This window comes from Macaca mulatta, chromosome 16 (genome assembly GCF_049350105.2).
Source record: "Macaca mulatta isolate MMU2019108-1 chromosome 16, T2T-MMU8v2.0, whole genome shotgun sequence".
Taxonomy (NCBI): Eukaryota; Metazoa; Chordata; class Mammalia; order Primates; family Cercopithecidae; genus Macaca; species Macaca mulatta.
The window spans coordinates 44,055,490-44,080,514 of NC_133421.1; the positions used below are offsets into that span (position 1 = coordinate 44,055,490).

The window sequence follows — 25,025 nt, forward strand, 5'->3', positions numbered from 1 at the left end:
TATGACATCTAAACTATCACCCATATCTGGCTCCCAAATTGTCTTATGGCCCTGGATGCTTCACTTGACTCTTAGAGCTTTAGTTATCTTATCTGCAAAGCAATGGTGATAACACCTGTAGTTTATAGCAGTGACAGCAACTTGTGAACTCTAAGTGATGATTCACATTCAGTAAGATGTCCTGGTAGGATTACTGGGACAGTGGATGCAAAATGAAGGTAAGCAGGACCTTTCACTAAGGAGATGCAAAAGTTAAAACCAGGCTCTGGGCGTAGAAATCTGTGGGGGTTAAAATTATCGTCACTCGCATCACCATCTCCATCATCATCTTCATCATCATCATCATCACCATCATCATGAGAATATCAAATGTTACTAAATGCTTGATTGCATATGGTAATTGATGGCATGACTTGAAAATAATTATGTGGTCTCTGCCCTTGCCTGTGGATAAGTTATTCTCTACATTAATTGTTCTCAACTGGAGATAATTTTGGCCCTCAATGGACATTTGGCAATGTGTAGAGATGCTTTTTGGTTGTCACAACCTGGGAGGTTGTCATAACCAGTGGGTAGAGGCCAAGGATGCTGTTAAACACTCTAAAATCACAGGAGAGTTCCATAGCAAAGAATTATCGAGCTCAAAACATCAATAGTGCTGAGACTGAGAAGCCCTGCTTTACACTCTTGATATTTAAAGTGTGACTGAGGTTCAGTCTCACCTGGGAGATTGTTTCTCAGGCCCACTGAATAAGAATCTGTATACATATTACAGTTGAAAAAGCATGCTTTAACATAGCAAGACTCCATCTCTGCAAAAACTAAAATTAAAACATGAAATAGGTACGATGGCATGCACGTGTAGTCCCAGCTACGTGGGAGCTGAGGCAGGAGGATCGCTTGAGCCCAGGAGTTCGAGATTAGCCTGGGCAATATAGCAAGGCCCCGTCTTTACAGAAAAAAATTTTAATTAGCCATGTGCAGTGGCACATGCCTGTAGTCCTAGCAACTCAGGAGACTGAGGCAGGAGAATCATTTGAGCTCAAGAGTTCAAGGCTGCAATGAGCTATCATCATGCCACTACACGATCTGTCACTCCAGCCTAGGTGACAGAACAAGATCTTGTCTGAGAAAAATTTTTAAATAGAAAATAAGGCCGAGCCAGGTGGCTCACGCCTGTAATCCCAGCACTTCAGGAGGCCAAGGAGGGTGGATCACCTGAGGTCAGGAGTTCAAGACCAGCCTGGTCGACATGGTGAAACCCTGTCTCTACTAAAAATACAAAAATCAGCTGGGCGTGGTGGCACATGCCTGTAGTCCCAGCTACTGGGGAAGCTGAGGCGGGGAATCGCTTGAACCTGGGAGGTGGAGATTGCAGTGAACCGAGAATACACCACTGCACTCCAGCCTGGGCGACACAACAAGACTCCATCTCTAAATAAATAAATACAATTTTTAAAAATAATTTTTAAATTGCCTAAAAAATCCCAGATGCGTACAGAATGCATAGACAGCAAAACTATTGAACTATTAAGCATGTAGGCCAAATGCAGGGCATTTGGGCATAGGGAAAACAGCAGACAGACTAACAGTGGGTGATGGGAGGATAGATGGATTGGTAGAATTAAGATTTGTTGAACACCTAGCATATGCCAAGCACCATATGAGGTACTTTACATAGGTTATCTCATTTATCTCCAAAATAACCCTAGGCAGCAGGTATTACTTCTCAATGTTACCGATGCTTACATATCTAAAGTCGGTAACGACTACGTCAACCATGACCTCCCTATCTAGATATACATAATATTTTCCAGAGTCTGCCTACTACCATCAAAACCAGATTATATGGAGAACATAGTTTCATAATATGCTTGCATGTAAAACCTTATTTACAGCTGACATTTGATATTAACCTCTAGTTTCTCACTCAGGTAGAGGCTTATCCTTTTCACATGCACAAATAATACAATTTTCTTCTTTGTTTTACCTTAAAAGATCAATAAACATCTTGTTTGCCCTTAACAAAAGTTGTGTGAATTCTCTATAATCAGCACTTATTTCCTTTTATTAAGAGGATATTTCTACAGTTAACAGTAAAGTTTAGTAACAGTGGGTCTTTATGATCCAAAAACTCAATGACTGCATAACAGGGCTATAATAGCAATAATATCTACTATTTATTAAACCCCTCCTGCTTATGACCTGCTTTTATATCAGCCCCTCTAGCTCACCGCACGAGAGCTGTTTATCATTTCTCATTCCCATTTTTTCAGAAGGAGAAACTAAGGCATAGACTAGGTCAGGATTGGGTGTAAGACCTTCCTGGCTCTAAAGCCCAAGCTCTCTGCCTGCCCTCACACTGCCTCTTACTCGGACTGGTCCTTGGCACTCCCTGGAATGTCAGCAGGGTCCAGTGCACATGCTCAAGGTTCCCATTCTACATAACTACCCTCATTCCACGTCAGAGTCCTGTTTCTCCAGTTATCCTGCCCCCTCCATCAGCAGGGCCCACCTTCCCTCCAGCCCCAACTTATCCCTGGGCTTGGAAGATGTGGCACAAGAACTTCAGTGCTAAAGAGAGATGGTTGTTGACCTGGCTCGGGGTCAGGGGACTTCTTCTGTAAAGTGTAAGATAGCAAATATTTTAGGCTTTGTAAGATAGACAGTCTGCATCACACTTACTCAAATCTGCTATTGTAGCACAAAGGCAGTCAGAGACAAGTAATGTTAAAATATGGATGTGGCTGTGTTCCAATGAAACTTTATTGACAAAAACAGGTGGTAGGCCAGCTTTGGCCCCCAGGCTGTAGTTTGCCAACCCCTCACCCATATGATCTCTAGGGTTTTGTTTTGTTTTCGTTTTTGTTCTGAGATGGAATCTCGCTCTGTTGCCCAGGCTGGAGTGCAGTGGAAGGATCTCAGCTCACTGCAAGCTCCGCTTCCCGGGTTCACGCCATTCTCCTGCCTGAGCCTCCGAGTAGCTGGGACTACAGGCGCCCGCCACCACGCCCAGCTAATTTTTTGTTGTTTTAGTAGAGACGGTGTTTCACCGTGTTAGCCAGGATGGTCTCGATCTAGTGACCTCATGATCCACCCGCCTTGGCCTCCTAAAGTGCTGGGATTACAGGCGTGAGCCACCGCGCCCAGCCTGATCTCTAGGGTTTTTCTTAACCCGCTGGTGTTTCGTGGCTTATGTGTGAGAGAAAAACCTAGACTACAGATTGAAAAAATTGTGATCTAAGGCCACATCCAGCCCACTGACAGGTTTTGTTCTACCCAGAGAGTTTATTCTTGTGATGATTTTTAAAAACATATTCAAAAGCAGAGACGAGCATAATTAACCTGCATATACGCACCGTCCAGCTTCCCTATCACCATTTTGTCAATCTCATCTCATCTATCCCCAACACACATCTTTTTCGTTTCTGAAATATTTTAAAGCAAATCCAAACGTTATATTTTCTCACCCGTAAATACATCAGTATGTCTCTCTTGCAGATAAAGACTTTTTAAAACCGTAACCACAAAACCATTATCACCCTAACAAAATGAAGACTAATTCCTTATTAGTGTCTATTTAAATTTTCCTAATTGTCTCAAAAATGTCTTTTTACAGGAGGTTTGTTTGAATGAGGATCCAAATAAGGTCTATGCGTTGTATTCACACAGAGCTTTTAGATTTTTGAATTAGTTGTCAACATGTGAAAATCTGGATTTCACATAAACATCAGGTTTTACAGCTTGTCTTGGAAAAAAACCTGGAAGATTTGGCAACTTTGCCGCCTCTTTCCCCAGCGGCAGGAGAGCAGCTGGCACACAATTTAGACAATGACCTGCTTTCTCCTGCCCCCACTATGGCCCCCACATTGTCACCCCTTCAACAGGATCCTTGAGGACATTAGAATTTGCCATTTCTACTTTTGCCGATCCATTAGCTCCCTCTCACCTCCCGTACAAAGTCACTCGAGCCATTCCCTTGGCCCACTTTGCCCTCCACCCACCCCAAAACTGCCCCTGTATCATTATTTTTCCTCCTTCAAAGCAAACTTTCAGAGTGTATCTGATTCCACGCTGGCTCAGTTTGTGCCTGTTGCTCACAGAGCACAGAGCCCTTGCTTTCAAGTGGAAAGAGAACAAGCCTGCCTCAAATTTGCTGTGTGACTTTGAAGAAATCACTCTCCCTTTCTGGGCCTCAGTTGCCCCTTTTATACAAAGAAGGAGTTCATGAAGGGGAAGGTCAGTGAAGAGGATGGTCCAAATTGAATTGCCGGGTGAGACATGAACATTCTGGAGCTGACAATCTTGTGATCCTGGGATTCTGTTGGCCGCACATGGCCTCTTCACCTCATCACTAGGATGGCCAAGGGAGGAGGGAGAGGGGAGGGGACATGAAATGGATCAAGAGCAAGACCAGGAGAGGTGCCACCTTCAGGTCTGAGCAGGAGAGGGAAACAACACACACCCCTACTTTCCTTTCCACCTTCTCAGGCCATCATCTTCTGACTGTGGGTGCACATTGGTTAATGACTCTCTTTCCCTTTGGGTATTGACTGGTCCTGTCTGTCCATGCCTCAAGACATGGCACATATAGGACATCTGCCAGGGTAGGAAGGACACTAAGGCTGGCTGTGAGCCTGTGGGGGAGGGGTGTGTCCACATAGGGAAGAAATGGGATGGTGGTGATAGGTTCAGGGTCTGAAAAATGTGATTCAGACAGTGACCCATCCTGGGTGTTCAGTCATGCCAAGGAGTCCAGCTTCAGGGAAACCAGGTGGCAGTCCCAGCCCAGTGGGGGAGTCAAACACATAAACAATTACAAAACGCGATACTTGCTAGGGTGAAAACATGCATCAGGCACCTTGGGAACATAGAGGAAGTTATCTATTTGTTTATCCAGTTATATGTACCGCAACCATGTTCCAAAAATGATTTCAAGAGGCCAGCAAAGCTCAATACAGATAACAAAGCAAATTAGGTAAACGAGGAAAGGGAAATGATGCAGGAAGAACAAGATGAAATCAAGGGTAAAGTTAATACTCAAAATATCTGCCAAGAGTTTCTACACTTTTGGTAGAATTAAGCCACAAACTTGACGCTGAGCTTCCTAGCAGTTGATTCAAAAGGAGAAAGCCATGGAGTTATCAAATGTACAGTGCTCCTAAAAATAAAGCATGAAAATAGCTCTGGAGATGCACAAGCAATCTTGAGGCTGAGACCAGAGAGATAATTTCCTCTCTAGGCTGTTCTAAGGAAGAGCCCCTAAAACCAAGGGACCAGTATGCGGAAACTCTCTGCACCATATTTGCAACTTTCCTGTAAATCTCAAAGTATTTCAAAATTAGATTTAAAAAAGAAAATCCACAGGTAAAGACCAATTGTAACTCCAAGTGCCCCTCCACACTGCATGGACCTGACATAAATTGGTGCTATTCCGATTTGTAACTCCAGGGGGCGCCATGCAGACAAGCACAGGGTCTGACACATAGTAGGTTCTCTATATAACCCTTGAGTGGTCAAAATGGACGTTTGGGGGGCCTGGAGAAAGAACTGTCTATTATATATGAAGGATATGGACACTGAACTGAGGGAGTACTTACTAGATAATCCCAGGTGGTTAGGGGCATTTTAAGCTACCTCGATGGGCATCAATAATTTGACATTTTTGTCTATGTTTATTGGTTTCTATAAATGTCATGTCCTTGGGCAGTAACAAAGTCACAGGATAGAATTTAGAGTAGGATTTGCAGAACCATGACAAGATTTGGGAGAACCATTTTGAATAAGCAATTGGACTTTAACTGGCTCTTTTTTTTCCCCCTTTTTCGAAACTATTAACTTTAAAGTGACACAATAATTTTCTTTCAGTAAAACTATAGTTGTTCATCACCAGAACATTATCTGGGATATCTGCCCTTAAGGCTACAAGGAAAACAAGATGACAGGAAGGAAATGGAAGGCATGAGAAAGATGCTATGCTGAATTCTGAATGTCGTCACATATGGCCTGCCTTATTTTAGTCATATTCAAATCCCTAGTTGATCTCTAGACCAATACAGCAAACCACAGCCTAAATCTGTGATGCTATGCTGAATTCTGAATGTCGTCACATATGGCCTGCCTTATTTTAGTCATATTCAAATCCCTAGTTGATCTCTAGACCAATACAGCAAACCACAGCCTAAATCTGTGACTGGGCCTCACACAAAATGATAGAATTCTTGACCAGAACATGATTCTTAGTGTGAAAATATAATCCTTTAGTAAAAAGACTGTGGTGTACTTTTTAGCTGTACCTTTGTACTATGGATAAATCTACCTGAGATTCCCATTTCCAGCCTCCCCACCCTCCACAAAAAAAAAAAAAAAGACCCAGGGTGATGGGATAAATGAACAATGGTCTCTAATTATGCAGTTGATAGAGCAGTAAGCTTCCTAGGGCAGGAACATTAGGGAAGCTTTCCCAGAGGAGGTGACTTTGGGCTAAGTCCTCAAGGATAAGTAGGAGGTTGCCAGTTCAACAAGGGAGAAACAGAGGATGGCAAGGACTTTTAGGCAGCTGGGAAAGCAGTGATACTTTCCATTTGCCCCCTTGGAATCACTGTCTCCACCCTCCTCTGGGACCCACAGTTTTCCACTGAGTTTGGCCAAGGGGATGCTGAAGATGGCTGCTGCAGCCAGCATCGACTTCCTGCCTGAACTTTGAGTGGAGGAATTAGGGGAGGGTGTCTAAAGATGAAGCTAATGGTGCACTTTAATTAGGAAAGATGGACATGAGGGTTCCAGGGAACACACTCTCTGCTCTCTGTGTGAAAGATGATGCCAGAAGCCTTTCCAAAGTGAGTTACAAACAAAGAGCCCCAACCAACCTGCTCACCAAACCTCCTAATTATGCCAGCCTTGAGTCAAAAATTCTATCCTAACCCACCAGGAGGGTGGAGGTCAGAGGGATACAGCTGTCTGCCAGAGTTCCAATCACAGGTCTGAATAGGTCATTTCTTGTATCAGGCATTTCCCCCAGAAAGGGCTGGAACACTTTTCCAACACAGGAGAGGTCAGAATAGGAATAGTCACAAAGCCAGAGCCTGTGGTCTCAGAGAAGCTGCCCAGGAGCCTCCGGGCTTCCACTCCTCTGCCCACACATCCTCTCAAACTTGGTCTTGTGGCATCTTTCCAGACACTGTCAGGGATGGTAGGCCATGGAAAGATTCAAAGACCAGGACAGCGGTGCTCAGAACTTTGGTGCACAACAGACTTCAGGGAGAAAGTTGAGAATAAAAACATCAGGATGGTTTAGGGCATCTGTGTGGTTAGCAAACTCCCTGTGTGGCTCTGAGGAGGCGTGCCAGAGTTTGAGCCTACTGGACAAAGGAAATCCTCAGATGGAAAAAAGACGGACGTCTTTATTTGGTAAGCACTTATTATTGTCACTACTACTATTAATATTGTTAGAAGAATTGAATTTTATAGCAAATGTTGTAATAGTCAAGTAGCTGAATGATAATAAGTACTGATAATGATAATATCATGATTCATAGCTACTGTGTACCGGGCTCATTTTGTCCATTAAAACATATCCTTATGTAAATAAAATGTGGTATATCCATACAACAGAAAATTATTTAGCCTTTAAAAATACAGGAATTTCTGACACATGCTGCAACACGGATGAACCTTGATAACATTAGTTAACTGAAATAAGCCAGTGGCAAAAGGACAAAGATTGCATGACTCCACCAATTGAGGTACCCAGAATAGTCAACTTCATAGCAACAGAAAGTAAAATGGTGGTTACCAGGGCTGGGGGAGGGAGGAATGGGAAGCTACTGTTTAATGGGGACAGAGTTTCAATTTGGGAAGATTTAAAAAAGTTCTAGAGATGGATGGTGGTGATGGTTGCACAACGATGTGAATATACTTCATGCTATGGGACTCTGTCCTTAAAAATGGTTAAAATAGTAAATTTTATGCTGTGTATACTTTACTACAATTTTAAAAATTATTTCAATAAAGCTAGGTTAGAAAGAGAAGCGTGAACTTCAGAATCAGGCAGGTCTGGATGTGAATCTCAGCTGCCTGAACAATCTGAGCTTCCACTTTCTCTTCTGTGATATGAGGAGGGGGCAAGAAGCAACATCTTGGGGTGGATGGAATGGCAGCCGTTTTACAAAAATTATCTCAGGTACCTGTCTCCCAGCCCTGTAAGGTCAATGAGTAATTATTAGCCCCATTTTACTAATGAGAAAGTTGAGCCTCAGAGAAGTGGTGAGGTGTGTCTAAGGTCACACAGTCAGAAAGTAGAAATGCCAGGGTTCAAAATATAAAGATAAAGATGTACATAAAACTGGGCTCTGTATTTCCTGCACTATTGTCCTCCAGACACATCTTGAAGCACATGCAGAATCTCACCTTGGGTTTGAAGACTTGGAGGGCACAAACCCAGATGTCCAATTTAGGGACCACTCTTCAGATTCTCATATAAAACATACTGTTTTTAAGGCCATTACCCAGCATCTCTCAGTTTATGGGCCTCTTTTATATTTACAAGTCTTATGCATGTGCAATTGAAATAGACCAAAAAATGTGTCTCTACAATCTTACGTGCTTGGAAATCAAAGCAGGACACACTGGTGAAGGGAGAAGTTGTTCCAAAAGCTGAAGTCTAAATTATGGGAGTCAGGTTGAAATCTCAGTTCTCAGAGTAAAGTTCAAAATACATAAAGAACCAGACAAGATAACAAGTACCATTGACAAGAGAAGGGAATGGAACTTCAGCAGGAAAAACAAACCTAAGAAAGTTATCAGATGCTAAAGACCCAGGTTTCCATGCCACTTCCCTGCCAGGGGCATCACATGGAACCCCCTGACTCCAGGATGTGCCATTCACATGTGCTATTCGATAAGACAAATGGTGCCCCCTTAAGTTGTGCGGTATGCTAGCCCCCTCCGTCTTCATGTTACAAGGATTTCTAAGGAGATCAACCACGGTGGGGAGTCAAAAGAGGGTGGTAAAGTAAGATGTGGGAAATGCCTTTTCTTAGAACTTGGATACTGAATTTTAAAAGGTGAAAGCAACATATTCAACATGTGTGCAGCACCCAGTCTGTGTCTCCTTCCTAGGTCTTCACTTGTTTTGTCTCATTTTATTCTCTGCATCTCCCATTTAAGAAGCTTAGAGAGGTTCAATAACTTGGCCACAGTCACACAGCCAGTGTTGGTAGAACCCCAGTTGGAATCCAGATCACTGACTGCACACCAGTCCCTCTCCATCCAGCCACCAGCTGAGAGGACTCCAAACCAGTCAGGACATGGATTTAACCAGGCCAAACCAGGCTGGAAGATCCAATGAGGGCTGATGGAAGGAGGAAATTAGGCCCCAGAAAGGTAACCTGAAGGGTCTGGGGTATAAACAGAGGGAGGAGGAGACCCAGTTCCTCTAAGCTCTAAGGACCGGAGGGATGAGAATTGAGGGGTTACTGTTGATTAGCATCAGTGAAAACTAGCATCCGGGATAGGGAGCTGCCACTTGTCTCCCCACTTCCCCAAGTCTGTGTCCTTCCAGGCTTTACGGAGGGATGACCAGTCCGTCCCTGGGTTCTGAACATCCCGGAAATGGCTCTACTGGGGCATTGGAGAGTAGGGGCACTGGAATGCAAAGCTCTGACTTTGGGTCAGGAAGCCTATCTCAGACTCTTGGGTCCAGAAGTGGCCTGTTAACTCAGCACTGGATGGGAGAAAGAGAGACTGAGGTCTTGTCCTTTCTTGGCCCCTTTGAGCTTGACTTTGGGTGTGTCACCTCCCCTCTATGACATTCAGTTTCTCACTTTAATATAGTACAAGGAGGTTAGACTTTGGTGATATTTCTAACTGTTTTTCCGTACCTAACATCCTTTGTTTCTGGAATTTGCCTCTGCTCCAATCAGAAAGGCTAGAGTGAAGCCTTCTCCAGGGTGGTGGTCTTCTTTTGCCGGATCACTCAGGAGAAGTGCTCAGATGTGTCCCGCCCTTCTCCTTACCCACAGGCTCCAGGGCTCAGGCTTCGTGAGGAGAAGGGCGGGAGGGGAGCAGAGGCAATGCCTCCCTGGTTCCCAGCACCTCCCTAGCTTTCTGAATTTTTAAAAGTGCCTTTACTCAGAGTTCATCAAAAATTCATCAGGCTTGGGATTGGCCCAACTGTTTGCCTGAGGAGCCAAGTCAAGGTGGAACAAGAGACCAGCAGGCAGTGCAGACCTCTGGAGCTGCACTAAGGGCATGACACAGGCCTATCTGCCGAACCCCACACCACCCCGTGGAGAGAGGCCAGAGACCAGGGCAGTAGTCTGCCTGGGGAAGCTTGATCCCACCTCTGGAGACAACCCTTGATCAGCCTGGGCCTTACCTTCTGCAAAGTGGGAGTCAGAGCCTGCCCGTCCTTTTCAAGGAGGTCGGGAGGATCGATGAGGCAATGGGCAGGCCTCACTCTCTGTAAAGTGAGGGCTTTAAAATATGGAAAGGGAATTGGATGGCATCACAACTGACTTTAAAGGAAGGTATTAGAGATCTCCTGGGAGAGCCCAGTGTTTCCGACCTGGGCAGATGCAAGGGGAAGAAGGGAAATTGCTGGGCCAAGCACTCTGCTCTGGGCTTCTAGCAGCTCCTTTCCTCATCCACCTTGTCTCTTTATCTGCTACAGAAGATTTTTTTTTGGAAAAATAAAAAATAAAAAGATGCTGTTAACTTTTTAAAGTTTGCAAATCATTGAATAGTCCACTCCTTCTTTCAGAGAAAAGGAAACAGAGGCCCTGCTTGGAGAAGTGACTTGCCCAAGGCCATTTAGCCAGTCAGAAGCAAAGCTGGGGCTGGAGCCCAAGGGTTCTAGCTCCCAGGCCAGGAGCCTGCCTGCTTCTGCATCAGTTTCACCTTGGCAATGCCTTTGTCTGGATGTGCCCTTGGCCACCCAAACCAGATCTCAGCTTACCTGACCACAGAAAGACATTCTCCAAGTCAGCATGACCAAGTTAAGAAAGTGAGTGGGGCCGGGTGTGGTGACTCAACCCTGTAATCCCAGCACTTTGGGAGACCGAAGCGGATAGATCACGAGGTCAGGCGATGGAGACTATCCTGGCGAATACGGTGAACCCCTGTCTCTGCTAAAAATACAAAAAAAAACTAGCCGGGCGTGGTGGTGGGCGCCTGTAGTCCCAGCTATTTGGGAGGCTGAGTCACGAGAATGACGTGAACCCGGGAGGTGGAGCTTGCAGTGAGCTGAGATCGCGCCACTGCCCTCCAGCCTGGGCGGCAGAGCGAGACTGTCTCAAAAAAAAAAAAAAGAAAAGAAAGAAAAAAAAAGAAAGTGAGTGGGTCTTCGTTGGATGCCCAGGATGGGGTGTTCTGGTTTGTGTCTGGCTAATAGGTGCCCCTGGCTGGAGTGTTTCTGCAGAACAAAGTGAAGACCCTCCAGCTCCCGACAGATGCTTGGGTCTCAGTCCTCAGGGTACAGGGTTATCTGGTCCAACTGTCCAGCCTGCAGATGTGGAAATTGAAGCCCAAAGAAATTTAAGTCAAGGGCAGGCATGGTGTGGGTCACACCTATAATCTCGGCACTTTGGAAGATGGAGGCAAAAGGATTGCTTGAGGACAGAGGTTTGAGACCAGCCTGAGCAACAGAGCCAGACCCCATCTTTATAAAAAATAAAAATAATTTAAAAATTAGCTAGGCATAGTGGCACACACCTGTAGTCCCAACTGCTCTGGAGGCTGAGGTAGGATGATTGCTTGAGCCTAGGAGTTTGAGGCCACAGTGAGTCATGATCACATCACTGCACTCCAGCCTGGGCAAAAGAGCAAGACCCTGTCTCTAAAAAGAAGGAGGAGGAGGAGAGTTGTGAGTCAAATTGACAGTAGGTCTCCCAGGTGCCCAGTTAGTGCTCCTGCCACATCACCACGCCTCCACTGGTTCTCTGTTCTCTTAGAAGTCCCCTCGGCCCCTCCTTCCCCAGAGGTGTCACGAGGCTGGGGAGGTATGGGGATCCACTCTGGAGGTCTTCACCCCTCGCACTGTATCAGAGAGGCTTAGCCAGCTCTCAGAACCAGAAAACCCACTGAGGACCAAGCAGGACAATAAACCGCAATAATCATGTTTTTAATAATCACCTAGAGTTTGTTTAACATACAATCACAGCCAGCAATAAATTCAAATTAAAGGCCCAACCGGGAGGCCTAAGTTAAGCTGCCTGCTTGGAAATAGAATAGCTGAGGGAGAGGAGGGGAGAGGAGGAAGAGGAAGAGTAGGACCAGGAGAAGGGGAGCAGTCCTCTGAGGAGGTGACACCCTCAGGAGGGCCAGGGAGGTGGCCCCAAGCAGGTTAGTAGGTTCCTGCCTGGCCCCAGCTCCAGCCCCAACCCTAGCACAGGTCTTGCTCTCTTCACTCAAAAGGATTTCTCAATGGTTCAAGCAGAGAAAATATGAAAGTTCCAAAACCTCAGAGTTGCAAAGGAGAGAGACAATATTCACTCCTTTGCCTGTGGGCACACAAGCTCCATAAGGGCAAGGATCTTCTTGTTATGTTCAGTTCTGTGCTGCCTCCAGCTCCTGGCATCTAGTAGGTAATCAGCAAACACATGTTGAATAAACACATGAAAAAAATGAGTGACTGTGAACGAATGCTTTCCCATCCATTTATTCATTCATTTGGGATATTTTTCCCTCTCAAATATTCCTTGAGCAACTATAGTGCCTGCAGATACAGAGATGAACAAGATTCCTGCCATCTAGAAACTCAGTGCCAACGGACAAATAACAGAGATGACTCCAGCCCAATGGGGCCTGGCCAGGCCAGCAGTGAAAGGTGGGAAGGGTAAAGGGTTCCAGGAGGGGTTTGCTTAAAGCTGAGTTCTGAAGGGCAGTTGTTAACCAGACTGGCAGGAGCCTAGACGTGGGTGTGGCAAGTGATACTGACCAGAGAACAGTGTTCTAGACCAAAGGAGCAGCATGTGCAGAGCAGGGGGACAAGAGAGGATGTGGCATTGCCCAAGAACCGCAGAGAGTTCAGTGGCGCTGGGAACAGAATGAGAGCTGGAAGCCGAGGAGGAAGGAGGGAGGGAGGTGGATAGTTGGCAGGGGCCAGCCGTGGACAGCTGTGTGCACCATGCTAAAGAGTTTGGACTTTATCCTGAGGGCAAAAGGGAACTTATGGAAGTGTTTTAAGCAAGAGGATGACATGACCAGAATTGCAGTTTGGAAAAATCACTCCGGCTGCAGTGTGGAGAATGGATTAGAGGTGAGGGTGCCTGGGGCCAGGCAGAGCCATCAGGAGGTGGCTGCGGTGATCCACTGAGAAAAGTGAGGGCTGGAACCAGTGAGGGACATTGACATAGCCACCAAGGAGGTTCGAGCTCAAGGGACGGGGAGGGAGCAAAGGGCCGCAGTGACTGAGCGTGGGAGTGAGGCAGTGGGGGCGTCTGGTGTCTCCCAGTATCTCAGGTGAGTGGGTGATGGCAGTGCCGCTGAGAATCAAGGTGGAGCACACTGGCAAAGACACTAGGTCCCCTGCAAAGGCCTCTCTGGGAAGATGCAACCACTTGCCACTTGTAAGGGAGGACAGACACACTACCCTAGGTCTGCCTTCTGTCCAGCCTACTGCAGGCTTGCCCGAGTGCCTCCCCTGCAGGGCACGCTTTTGAATCCTGTAGTGTCCCAGCTGTAATGGTCCTTAGAGAAACGTCTAGATCAACCCCCTCATTTGACAGTTTTGGAAACTGAGGCCTAGGGAGGGTAGAGACTCACCCAATGTCACTCAGCAAGCTAGGGGCAGAGCTGGGAACAGAGCCCAGGTCACCTGACTGGCACCCGAGGCATTACAGTGATGGCATAGTCCACATTCCCCAGGGCAGCACCCAGTCCAGACTCACCATCTTCCTGTTCTCTTTACCACATTTGAGCTTGTCAAGCCTGTGTCCCCACTGAGGGGTCAGAAAACACCATCTCTGTTACTGCACTAAAGTGCAGAGCTCAAAGGCTGCACCATCCTTTAGAGTCTAACCATGGAGGAGAAAGGAAAGAAAACAAGGCATCGGGACATCTGGTTTGAGCCCTACCTTTTCTGCTTGCTTATGATGGGCAACTTCCTGACCCTCTCTAAGCCTCAGTCTCATCTGTAAAAAGGGAATCAAATGGGCTCAAGGTATGGATTGAATAACAACACACACATGAAAGATTAAATGTGAGGCACCACAGGTAGAATGATGGCTTATTTTCACATCAACTCATTTAACAAATATTTGGCCTATGCCTGTTCCATTCTAGACGTGCCTGGAAGCACTATGGTGAATGCGGAAATGACTAAGACAGGGCCTGCCAGTGGGAACCATCCCCTGGTCCTGGTCCACAGCCTCTGGAATCTAAGTGAATCCATACAGAAGCTGGGGGCTGGCTCGCATCAGCAGGTAGTCCTACCTGCCAGGGCCTCCCATCCCTTGCACTGCCCCAGGTCTCACTCACACTATATTCTCAACCTTGAATTCCCACCTAGGACTATCATCCCAAGCTATCCAACATTCACTCAACACAACTTTACTGTATGCCAGGCATGGTGATAAGTGCTGGGGTCCCTGCCCTCAGGGAACTTACAATCTGACAGGCCTGGGGGCATATGGGTCCAATCTGCAAGCAGCTCATGGCACACTTCTGCTCAAAACCCTCCCATTGCACTTAGGATAAAAATAGCACAGCTGCCCTTGTCTCAGGGCTGTGTCGACCACACTGACCTCATGTCATAGCACTACCCCTCACTTGTGCCACTCCAGAGACGAGTTCTTCAAACACGCCAAGAACAGTCCCACGGCAAAGCCTATGCACATGCCATATCCTCTGCCTGGAATGTTCCTCCCCAAATACCTACATGGTTCACTCCTTCACTTCATTCAAGCCTGCACAAATGTCTCCTCCTCAGAGGTGCTTCCCCGATCACCCTCGCTAAAAGAACTACCCCAGTCTCATTTCATCCTCCTAACCTGATGTATTTCTTCAAAGCACTTACTCTGACCCTTCTTTTAGATTATTTAGATTCAATTATATTTTTATTTGTTTATTATCTGTTTCTCCCAATGCAATATAAGCTGCATGAGGTTAGAGATTTGATTTCGTTAACTGCTCCCCCTCAGCGCCTGCAACAGAGGTCAATAAAGATTGATTGATTGATTGATTGATTGGATGAGTGAATGCCTGAGTCAATATTTGTGGCCTTTGTGCCATGAGAGAAGCACTGACTGCTTCTCGCTGACTCCAAAATGCACTTTTCAAAAACACTTGCTCATTTCTGAGATGGAGATACATACATTTAGAGCAGGGTTTCTTTTCCCCCAAAAGCTATTATTAAATCAATGGTGCATCTCACAATCGATGGTATCTCACAATTGAGGGAATGCACAAGAACCCAGAGAGGGCAGGGAGTCCTCTTCCCCAAGGAGACTTGGTGGAAACTTCTCCTGACAGATCATATTTCACGGAGCTTTAAGGAATGAGTGAGCATTTTCTGCAATGAGGTGGTAGAACAAGCATTCCAGGCAGGGGAAACAGCACATCCAAAGGCACAGGGGTCTGGAACAGCAGCTGTTTGTTGCCAGAAGAGACCCACAGTCTGGAGCAGCTGGAGTGGAAGATGTTAGGGGTAGTAACTAAAGATGAGATGACAGGCTATTTAGAAAGGGCCTTAACTGCCCCTCAAAGGGACATGGGCTTTGTTCTGGAGGCAGACGGTAGCCATGGAGCAGTGTGAATTCCTCATTCTCCTCTCTCCATCCACCCCATATCAGACCACACAGAAAAGCATGCTTCTGGATTTAGTAGGGTAGGTTAAGTCCTACATCCAAACACCAAAACCGAAAATGGATTTTTTTCTCCTTTCTCTCCATTATGCAGGTAATTTGCTACTAGATCTGTTTCCACTTGGCCTTTAGAAGCTGAGCCTGTGGGGCATGGCACTCTCTTTGGCATCCCATAGGAGGCCTGGGGAAGCGCAGCAGTCTGGTCCTCTGCCTGCCCAGGATGGCCTTCCTGCCCCAGGGAGATTGATTCCCCTCCTGCTCTGGAAAGGAGAAAGCAGAGCCCCAAGCTCCCTCCTGATACTACCAGGTTCCAGGCACCGTGCTGAGCACATCATATCCATTACCTTCTCTCCCTGGGAGGTGGGTAACATTGTCATTCCCATTTCACAGATGAGGAAACTGAGGCTGCTGTTCCAGCACCTGCCATTGCCTGACCCATAGTGGACACTTTATAAACATTACTTTTTCCCATAACATTAACTGGGCACCCACTCTATGCAAGGCCTTCCACCAGGACCTATTTCTAAATGCTCATGCTGGTCTCTCCGAACAGAGGCCCCTGTGCCCCTTTGCAGCTGGAAAACTCCGTGGATGCTTCAAGTTGCTGCTCAGATGCCACCTCTTCTGCAAGGCTTTGACTGACCTTCCCCAGCAGGACCCAGTACTCTGTTCTCTGCTTCCCTCCCACTCTGCACAGCATGAGACTCCCCTTCTTCTAGGACAGGGACTGAGCCTAGCACACAATCTGGCATACAGTGAGTCTTCAAAACATATTGGTTAAACGTATGAGTGAATTAATGAATGAACAAACAACCAAGCGATCAACAAAAAGATGCTCCCCTAATGGACAGCAGAGTCAAAAGTGGGGAAATATACCAAGCTAAAGTAGGAGTCAGGGAAGGCCGGCTTCCCTTCCACCAAGCTTAGGATGTCAGAGCCAGGAGGAAGGCGTTCTGGGACTACTCCAACCAGGGGTGAAGGAAGGATGAGGGAGGTTTTCACAGAGGAGGTAGCTTTGAATAGGGCTTTGACAGGAGGTACAAAAGACTTCCATGGGAGGAGAAAGAGGAGTAGGAAAGACCAGGCCAGCTTGTCCTGTCAGCAGCCATGCCTGGGGAAGCAAAGGGTGGGGGTGGGGGCCCATTTAGCAAATGGAGCTCAGCATTCAACAGCCCTTCACCAAGCACCAGCAGAACAGAAGTAATCTTTGGGTTTGCAGTTAATTTGTTCTTTTAATGGACCCGTATTGTTGTCAGTGATTAAAATGGGCTTCCCCCATTAGCTGCTGGATTCCAGGGAGGCAGCTGGTTTCCCAGCCCCTCTGCCTTAACAAGAAGCAAATGGACGGGCACATATGTGTTCAGGATTGGGGGGAGCCAGGCAAACACACACTAGCTCAGGGGCATGTGTACCCCTGTGGATATGCACGGTGAAACTTAAACACAGGATATTTTGAACATGGAGACTCGAGTCCAGTACATTTAAATGTGAAGCACACAAATATCTGTGCATACAGATGGAGAAGATTCAGTGATTCCTGTGTTCATGAAAAGGCTGAGCTGAAAAAAGCCTTTGAGACCATTGAATCTAAGCCTTTTTTTTTTTTTAACAAATAAAAGGGAAATCTCAGAAAGGATAATCGACTTTCCTGAGGCTACACAGCACCTTGACGTCAGAGCCAGGTCCAGAATCTAAACCTCCTCCCCTGGTCTGTCTCAGGGACCACCTAAAATGTGAGCATCAGCAGCAGGTCCAGGCACCTCAGAGCCTGAGTTCCCAACTGTCCTCCAGGGTCTGCCTTCTTGTTCATTTTCTGCTCCACCAACCTGTCTCCTAAACATAAATGTAATTACGGCATCACAGTTCAGCTCAAAATAGTTCTACCCACTGACGTGTGTGCAGCACTTTACAGTTTGCAAACTGCTCTACTTCATTAACTCTCAGTCTCAAAGATAGTCAGAGCTGGTATTATTTTAATCTCCATTTTTCAGATAAGGAAGCCAAGGTTCAGAGACAGTAAGGGATTTTCCCAAGCTCACAGCTTGAAAAGATAAGGCCAAAATTCAAAGCCAGGCCTCCCAAATCCAAATCCCAGTTGCCCCCAAAAGCTGCTCCATGATTGCTGGGTGCGGAAACCAAGGTTCGTTCTTCTAAAATTGCATTCAGAAACATGACATCAAGAAGCGCGCACACACACATACCCATCACCCAACACATGTGCCTGAACAAATGAGCAAGGCTGGGATGTGTCCATCAGCCTCCCCCATTCATACACTCCCTCCCCAACCTAGCCAAGGCTGGTCCAAATCTGCCGACACTCCGGGCACTTAATAAACACAAACATCAAGTCACTCAATCAATAAGCTCAGCTGTCAACAACAAGCGAGGACTGAGCACTCCTAAGAGCTAATAATGCTTTGAGCTATAAACATGGCCATTAGCTGGGCTCCCGCCCTGCCAGGCGGACTCTGCCACTGTGGGCAGGGGCACCTGCAGCCGGAGGCCGCGGCATTTCATGGTTGGCTGAACCCACCAGCCTGCCTGGGCTGGGCTCTTGCTGCCACCTCCCTCCCCTGACATCCTCGGGTACCCCTGCCCTGGACATAACGAGGGGCTGCCAGGCAAAGAAGGCCCCAACTGGATCCTCCCAGAAAATGTGGAAATCCCAAGGGCCACCGCTTCCAGGGTTTCTGACTTTGAAGCCTGTGCTGCCTCTACAACCACCCAGTGCCACCCTTGAGAGCTGCCAGTGGATGATGCTACACATCAGCCCTGGAGGAGTCCCTTTCAGAGAGGATGCCAGACTATCTGCATTTGCATCTGGCTCAGCAACTTAGTAGCTGTGGGACCCTGGGCAAGTTACTTAACTTCTGTGTTCCTCGGGTGGCTTATCTGTAAAATGTAAATTACAACCATCTCCCAAGGTGACTGTGAAACTCCTGAGGTGGCTGTTGTGACTTCTGTGCCTAGCAGAATACCCAGCAGATAAATGATGCCTGAGAAATGACACAAAAGGAAAGTAATCCATGGAAACACCTATGTGGGTGGGAGAAACCAGCAGGGTTGAAAGGGGAGGAAAGCTGAGCCAAGAGGACAATGTCCCCACCCTCCTGTCTCCCATACCTTGATATCAAGCATGGTCGGGCAACAAGCAGAGTCCACCTTTTTCCAGCTGTTTCCTCCAGATGATCTCTGACCTTAAACATTTTGTTCAGCCTGGGCAGGTGGGGGAGGTAAGGGATTAGCAGGCCTGGATAGTACCAGAAGACAAAAGACAGTGGCCTGCCAGGATGCCTGCCCTGGACTATGGTGGGCACTGGAGCCCCACCCTGGATCCTAAATCCAGGCACAAGATTAAACTACTAGACTCTTCTTTTAAATGAGTCTAAACCCTGGCAGGGAGTTGCACCACCTGAGCTATTATTCCAGCATATAGAATCAGGGGTCATGTACTCCTCCAACTTCCCAGAGGAAAATAAGATGCCTTCTTTGTAGGTAGGATTATTTGTCAGCACTTTTGACATTCCAGTGGCTTCTATCTGTCTCCCTGCCTGCCTGTCTCACTGTCTCTGTCTCTCTCCTCTATCTCTCTCTATGGCTCTGTGTCTGTCTCTCTCTGTTCCTTTTTGTCTCTCTTTATCTTTTTGTCTCTCTTTTATCCCTCAGAGACAGTCTGAGCACACACACACACACACGCACATGATCTTATTTCACCTACCACTGGCTCTTCACTCAGTTCAGAATTCCTGGAAACTTTTGGATAAGAGTTACCACCAACGTCCCAAGATAAAGGAGGAAAGTGTCTGCCAGGTATGATGGTTCAGAACCATGGACAGAGTTTCAAGGCTGGGACCTCCTGGCCCTTAAGGAAGGAGGGCAGCTCACAGCATCTTGTGTGGGTCAGGGGAGTAGGGGAAGAAGCTCCTGAGACTGGCAAGTCTTCACACCTGGAGAGGTGTGAAGGGCTGGACCTGTGAAAGGAGGTGGGAGTGAGTGTCAAGTGGTGAGGCTGGGCTTGGGTGTATCTGAGTGTAAAAGTGAAGTAAATGAAATGTGAATGCCGTGACTGTGTAAGGGAGTTGAGTGGGTGTGAAGGCAGCTATGAAGGCCATGCTAAGGAATGCAACCCAGAGTTAGAGCTGTGTTGGCTTCAGCCTTCCTAGGGTTTCCCTCCTCACTGACTCCTAGGAAAGCAGAGTGAGTCCCAGAGGCAGCGGAGGCCTGCCAAGCTAAGCCTCAGGGAGCAGGAGGAGAGCTGAGTGCCTGTGGAGGGAGGGTAGGGAAGAGAAGCAGACCATTCCACCAGGCTGGTGGGTAAATATTTAAAGGGCTGTTTCCACGTGTATAAAAACTCAGTGCATCTGCTAGGCAGTGTTTGCAGAGGCTGGGAGGGGAGAGCTGGACCCAGGCCAGCCAAGAAGCCTGTTTAAACCCTCTAACTCACAGCTCCCTCAACCCACACTGCACCGGCCTTCTGGCTCTTAGAGACACAGGGCACTCTGCCTACTGACACACACACTTTCACACAGCAATACCCTGTGTACAGGGACATGACTAGACACACAAACATATATACATGCACGCACACACACATGCACATCTTACTCATTCCTACAGAGATGCACAAGTGAACACATACTCACAGCACCCAGATACACACCACAGACTCACAGCCAGACAGTGCGGATAGTACCCTGCATGCCAGCTCTCTCTCTCTCTCTCTCTCTCTCTCTCTCACACACACACACACACACACACACCAGCCACACTGTATCACATACCGAACCAGACCACATAGCTCACATATCATTACAAATACATCCACAGTGACTCATACATCTCACATGGTAACTCACACATTTGGTTCACATGGCATCACACCCACAAATGTGTGTATGACTTACACTGAAACACACAGAGACCAATAATCACAGATTAAACAATATTACAGGTGAGCCAGTACATACACAGAAAGCCTGCCAGATCTCAAACAGGAATCAAATACAGTCATCCTCCACGTAATGATGTTTCAATCAACAACAGCCTGCATATTTGAGGGTGTATAAGATTATAATGGAGCTGAAAATTTCCTATCGCCTAGTGATGTAATGTTGTAGCACAGTGCACTACTCACATGTTTGTAGTGATGCTGCTGTAAACAAACCTACTGCACTACCAATTGTATAAAAGTCTAGCATATACAATTATGAATAGTACATAATATTTGATAATGATAATAAAGGACTATGTTGATGGTTTACCTATTTAGTGTATCATACTTCTTATCGTTTGAGTGTACTCTACTTATTAAAAAAAAACTTACTGTAAAACAGTATGTCGTGTTACTCCAGCAGCAGCCTCATATATCTCGTGTTTACTGCACTTCTTGATTGCACTGTTTTCTCTTGTGCTTGATTTAATCTCACAATGTTTTGTTCATTATAGCCCCAACGTGAACAAAATCCACTGCTAATGTTGCCAGTAAGAGGCCACATCAAGTGATTGTCCTGAAACAAATTGAACGTGATTAAGGACTATGAAGGTGGAGAATCAGTGATGGGTATTGCTCACCAGTTAGGCAGGTGCCATTCCACCATAGCTACGATTAGGAAGAACAAGGTCAAAGTGACCGAAGCTGTTAAAGAATTTGCTTCATTGAAGGCAATGATACTAGCAAAAGTTCTAAAGGTTCAGAAAAAAGTTCTAAAAGTTCAGATAGACAGAAATTTCTAATGAATTGATTTGAAGACTAGATACAGAAGCTTATCCCTCCCAGCACCATAATGATCACGGCCAAAGCAAAAATGTTGTGATGTTGAAAGAAGATGCTGAACCCAACTATGATGTTGAATTTACTGTTAGCCCTGGGTGGATTAAATGATTCAAGAATCATTATTTATTACATTCTGTGAAAGTGAGTGGTGAGTTTGCAAGTGCTGATGTGATGGCAGCTGAAGAATTTTTGAAAACTCTAGCAAGCTGATCACGGAGGAAAATTACTTGCCAGAGCAAATCTTCAATATGGATGAAAGCTGCCTATTCTGGAAACGGATGCCTGAAAGGCATAAGAAGGTCAAGTCAATGCCAGATTTCAAGACTTTTAAGGACAGGATGACAGTCTTGCTTGGGGGCAATGTTACAGACCACAAATTGAAACTCTTTGTGATCTGGGACAGTGAGAGTCCCAGAACTTCAAGCATATCAATAAGCACACACGGCCAGTGTACTTCAGGAACAATAGTAAGTCATGGATGACCCAACTCCTCTTCCAAGATGCCCCCTTGAGTTGCTATGCCAGCAAAATGGAGAAATGCTATTTTTCTCCATTTTGTTGGAGAATAACATACCTTTCAATATTTTGCTTATTGTTAATAATGCTCCTACACATCCCTCTTCTATTGGTGATCTTCATTTCAATATCAATGTGGTCTTTCTGTCTCCAAACACCACCTCTTTGATCCAACCAATGGAGAAAGGAATTATAGCAGCTTGTAATATCTACTGCTCAGGGAAGATCCTTCTTCAGGCTATTGCTACAGCTAAGGAAGGCACTTAGAAGACACTGATGCAATTCTGGAAAAATTACATCTTTGCATCGTGAACCTTGCTTGGGCTTAAGCGATGTCATCAATGAGTGTATGAATGGCATCTGGAAGAAGACACTCGAGAGCTTTATCCAAGCTTCAAAGGATTTTCCAAGGATAAGGAGATTAAAAAACAACAAGACTGTAGTTGAGGTGGCAAACAACTTCAACCTGGGTGTGGTTGAGGATGACATTGAGGAGCTCTTAGAGGTGGTTCATGAAGAATTGACTAAGGAGGAGTGGTTGGAGCTGGAACAGGATTGTATAGCTGAAGAAGAGGCAAGAAAAAGGGAAACTGCAGGAGAAGAAAAAGAACACTTAAGAAAATTCACAGTGAGGAGCTTAGCAGAAGCTTTTGCAGACTGCGACAAGCTCCTTAAAAGGTTTGAAAACGTAGACCCCAACACTAAAAGGTTTGCATTAATAGAGAAGAATGTTCATGGTGCATTATCTGCTTACAAGCAAATCTATGATGAAAAAAGAAAACAACCAAGCAAACCACCATGGACATGATTCTGAAAAGAGTGACACTACCTCAGGAACAGCCTCAGGCAGGTCCTTCAGGAGGGATTCCAGAAGAAAGCATCATTATCACAGGAGATGACAGCCCTATGCACGTTACTGCCCTTGAAGACCTTTCAGTGCAACAAGATGTGGAGGTGGAAGACAGTGGTATTGATGATCCTGACCCTGTGTAGGCCCAGGCTAATGTTTGTGTTTGTTTCTTCATTTTTAATAAAAAAGTTTACAAAGTAAAAAAGAATTAAAAATTTTTAAACAGAAAATCTCTTATAGATTAAGGATATAAGAAAGAAGATATTTTGTACAGCTGTACAACATTTGTGTTTTAAGCTGTTATAACAAGAGTCTGAAAGTTAAAAAAATTAAAAAGAGTTTACAAACTAAAGAAGTTACAGTAAGCTAAGGTTAGTTTGTTAGTGAAGAAAAAATATTTTTAATAAATTTAATGTAGCCTAAATGTACAGTGTTTATAAAGTCTACAGTAGTGTACAGTACCATCCTAGGCCTTTATGTCCATTCACCATTCACTGATTGACTTACCCAGATCAGCTTCCAGTCCTCCACATGTCATTCATGGTAAGTATTCCATACAGGTGTGCCATTCGCTATCTTTCATACTGTATTTTTATTGTACCCTTTATCTACATTTGAATATGTTTACATACACAAATACCATTGTGTTTAAGTTGCCTACCGTATGCAGCATGGTAATATGCTGTACAGGTTTGTAGCCTAGGAACAAGACATCATACTGTATAGCCTAGGTGTGTAGTAGGCTATACCATTGAGGTTTCTGTAAGTACACTCCACGATGTGTGCGCAACAATGAAGTCACTTAACATTGCGTGTTTCAGAATGTATCTTCATCACTAAGCAACGTATGACTGCATATACTTTAAATAGCATGTCACACTCATACATAAGTGCGCACACACAGACAGTTAACACTCATAAACTCACATAGCTCACATGTCAGTTTACTTATCAAAGGCCCCAGAAACATCTTGCAGCATTACATGCTACCTTGCATATGCCAATTATCACCACTTAGGAGGCTTGAGACTATAAGTATAAAGTTTATATGGTAGTAATTAAAAGACTTACTCTGGAGTCAGATGGCCTGGATTAGAATCCCAGTTCTGCTTTTATAATTTGATCTTGGAGGCGCTCATGAGAATTAAATGAGATAATGAATAATGAACTCAGAATGGTGTCAAGCACGTGATGTGCACTCATTAACTCTATCATTATTATATGGCTTGCAAATATTTACTGTTCCCATTTCACAGACAAGGAAATTGAGTCCCAGAGAGTTGAAGCAATATGTCCAGAACCATAAGAATGATAATAAAGATGGCGGTGGTGGGGATAATGGTGGTGTTGATGACAATAATGGTGATGATAGTGATGACAATGATGGTAGTGATGATGATGGTGATGATGATGATGGTGATAATTATGTTGATAATGATGATACTGATGATGGTAATGATAGTGGTGATGATGATGGTGGTGGTGATGGTGGTAGTCATGGTGATGATGATCATGATGATAATGAGCGATGATGGTGGCGATTATGTTGATGATGATGATGGTGATGATGATGACAGCAGTGATATATAACAGCAGATACTTATTTAGCACTTACAAGAGCCTAACATTGTTTTCAATGCTTTCATGTATATTATCACATTTCATACACATAACACTCATATGAGATTGGCACTATGATTATCTCCATTTTACAGTTGAGGAAACTGAGGAACATAAATGTTAAGTCCCTTGCCCCAAGTTGCGTAGTGAGTGATTCAAAGAACCATATAGCTCTGGTCAAGGAGCCTTAACTCCTCTGACTTCCCTTCTACTTGTCTGTGAAATGGTAACAACTATGTCTCCCTCAGAGGGGTTGTTTCTAGGACTGGGCATCTTTGCAAGCATAAATGGTCTTTGCAAACCATGAAACTATCTACAGATATTGACAGCAGTACCATGGATCTAGGAACCCCACAGAAAGCTTGGCTTTCAGTTTCTGTGCTCAGAGAAGCATCTGGATTTCTGTCTGATTTTCTTGGGAACATTCACAAATGCCAGAGTTATTTGAAGAAAGTGCTCAGAG

General features: G+C 45.5%; 1 long non-coding RNA gene across 2 annotated transcripts in view; it reads right to left on the reverse strand.

Moving 5' to 3' along the window:
• LOC144335912 (uncharacterized) overlaps positions 1-25,025 on the reverse strand; it is a 71,467-nt gene that overhangs the window by 35,938 nt on the left and 10,504 nt on the right. The window lies entirely within an intron of this gene.